Here is a 2792-nt window from a genome sequence, read left to right as displayed (position 1 = left end):
GTTGTGTGTTTCCCTGTGTCAGCTGTGTGTTTGCCTGTGTCAGCTGTGTTGTGTGTTTGCCTGTGTCAGCTGTATTGTGTCTTTGCCTGTGTCAGCTGTGTTGTGTGTTTGCCTGTGTCAGCTGTGTTGTGTGTTTACCTGTGTCAGCTGTGTTGTGTGTTTCCCTGTGTCAGCTGTGTTGTGTGTTTCCCTGTGTCAGCTGTGTTGTGTGTTTCCCTGTGTCAGCTGTGTTGTGTGTTTGCCTGTGTCAGCTGTATTGTGTCTTTGCCTGTGTCAGCTGTGTTGTGTGTTTGCCTGTGTCAGCTGTGTTGTGTGTTTACCTGTGTCAGCTGTGTTGTGTGTTTGCCTGTGTCAGCTGTGTTGTGTGTTTGCCTGTGTCAGCTGTGTTGTGTGTTTGCCTGTGTCAGCTGTGTTGTGTGTTTACCTGTGTCAGCTGTGTGTTTCCCTGTGTCAGCTGTGTTGTGTGTTTGCCTGTGTCAGCTGTGTTGTGTGTTTCCCTGTGTCAGCTGTGTTGTGTGTTTGCCTGTGTCAGCTGTGTGTTTCCCTGTGTCAGCTGTGTTGTGTGTTTCCCTGTGTCAGCTGTGTGTTTGCCTGTGTCAGCTGTGTTGTGTGTTTCTCTGTGTCAGCTGTATTGTGTCTTTGCCTGTGTCAGCTGTGTTGTGTGTTTGCCTGTGTCAGCTGTGTTGTGTGTTTACCTGTGTCAGCTGTGTTGTGTGTTTCCCTGTGTCAGCTGTGTTGTGTGTTTCCCTGTGTCAGCTGTGTTGTGTGTTTGCCTGTGTCAGCTGTGTTGTGTGTTTGCCTGTGTCAGCTGTGTGTTTCCCTGTGTCAGCTGTTGTGTGTTTGCCTGTGTCAGCTGTGTGTTTCCCTGTGTCAGCTGTGTTGTGTGTTTCCCTGTGTCAGCTGTGTTGTGTTTGCCTGTGTCAGCTGTGTTGTGTTTCCCTGTGTCAGCTGTGTTGTGTGTTTCCCTGTGTCAGCTGTGTGTTTCCCTGTGTCAGCTGTGTTGTGTGTTTGCCTGTGTCAGCTGTGTGTTTCCCTGTGTCAGCTGTGTTGTGTGTTTCCCTGTGTCAGCTGTGTGTTTGCTTGTGTCAGCTGTGTTGTGTGTTTGCCTGTGTCAGCTGTATTGTGTCTTTGCCTGTGTCAGCTGTGTTGTGTGTTTGCCTGTGTCAGCTGTGTTGTGTGTTTCCCTGTGTCAGCTGTGTTGTGTGTTTCCCTGTGTCAGCTGTGTTGTGTGTTTGCCTGTGTCAGCTGTATTGTGTCTTTGCCTGTGTCAGCTGTGTTGTGTGTTTGCCTGTGTCAGCTGTGTTGTGTGTTTACCTGTGTCAGTTGTGTTGTGTGTTTGCCTGTGTCAGCTGTGTTGTGTGTTTGCCTGTGTCAGCTGTGTTGTGTGTTTGCCTGTGTCAGCTGTGTTGTGTGTTTACCTGTGTCAGCTGTGTGTTTCCCTGTGTCAGCTGTGTTGTGTGTTTGCCTGTGTCAGCTGTGTTGTGTGTTTGCCTGTGTCAGCTGTGTTGTGTTTGCCTGTGTCAGCTGTGTTGTGTGTTTGCCTGTGTCAGCTGTGTTGTGTGTTTGCCTGTGTCAGCTGTGTTGTGTGTTTGCCTGTGTCAGCTGTGTTGTGTGTTTGCCTGTGTCAGCTGTGTTGTGTGTTTGCCTGTGTCAGCTGTGTTGTGTGTTTGCCTGTGTCAGCTGTGTTGTGTGTTTGCCTGTGTCAGCTGTGTTGTGTGTTTGCCTAGGTCAGCTGTGTGTTTCCCTGTGTCAGCTGTGTTGTGTGTTTCCCTGTGTCAGCTGTGTTGTGTGTTTCCCTGTGTCAGCTGTGTTGTGTGTTTCCCTGTGTCAGCTGTGTTGTGTGTTTGCCTGTGTCAGCTGTGTTGTGTGTTTGCCTGTGTCAGCTGTGTTGTGTGTTTACCTGTGTCAGCTGTGTGTTTCCCTGTGTCAGCTGTGTTGTGTGTTTGCCTGTGTCAGCTGTGTTGTGTGTTTGCCTGTGTCGGCTGTGTTGTGTGATTGCCTGTGTCAGCTGTGTTGTGTGTTTACCTGTGTCAGCTGTGTTGTGTGTTTGCCTGTGTCAGCTGTATTGTGTGTTTGCCTGTGTCAGCTGTGTTGTGTGTTTGCCTGTGTCAGCTGTGTTGTGTGTTTGCCTGTGTCAGCTGTGTTGTGTGTTTGCCTGTGTCAGCTGTATTGTGTGTTTGCCTGTGTCAGCTGTGTTGTGTGTTTGCCTGTGTCAGCTGTGTTGTGTGTTTGCCTGTGTCAGCTGTGTTGTGTGTTTGCCTGTGTCAGCTGTGTTGTGTGTTTGCCTGTGTCAGCTGTGTTGTGTGTTTGCCTGTGTCAGCTGTATTGTGTGTTTGCCTGTGTCAGCTGTGTTGTGTGTTTGCCTGTGTCAGCTGTGTTGTGTGTTTGCCTGTGTCGGCTGTGTTGTGTGTTTGCCTGTGTCGGCTGTGTTGTGTGTATGCCTGTGTCAGCTGTGTTGTGTGTTTGCCTGTGTCAGCTGTGTTGTGTGTTTGCCTGTGTCGGCTGTGTTGTGTGTTTGCCTGTGTCGGCTGTGTTGTGTGTATGCCTGTGTCAGCTGTATTGTGTGTTTGCCTGTGTCAGCTGTGTTGTGTGTTTGCCTGTGTCAGCTGTGTTGTGTGTTTCCCTGTGTCAGCAGTGTTGTGTGTTTGCCTGTGTCGGCTGTGTTGTGTGTTTGCCTGTGTCAGCTGTGTTGTGTGTTTGCCTGTGTCAGCTGTGTTGTGTGTTTGCCTGTGTCAGCTGTGTTGTCGATGCCTCGAGAGAAAAGAAAGTGCAGAGCTGAAAGCACTAGAGTG

Source organism: Scardinius erythrophthalmus (genome assembly GCF_964197995.2).
Source record: "Scardinius erythrophthalmus genome assembly, chromosome: 12".
In the NCBI taxonomy this organism is placed as follows: Eukaryota; Metazoa; Chordata; class Actinopteri; order Cypriniformes; family Leuciscidae; genus Scardinius; species Scardinius erythrophthalmus.
The sequence above is the reverse complement of the archived record's forward strand: the minus strand, read 5'-3'. Positions refer to the sequence as shown.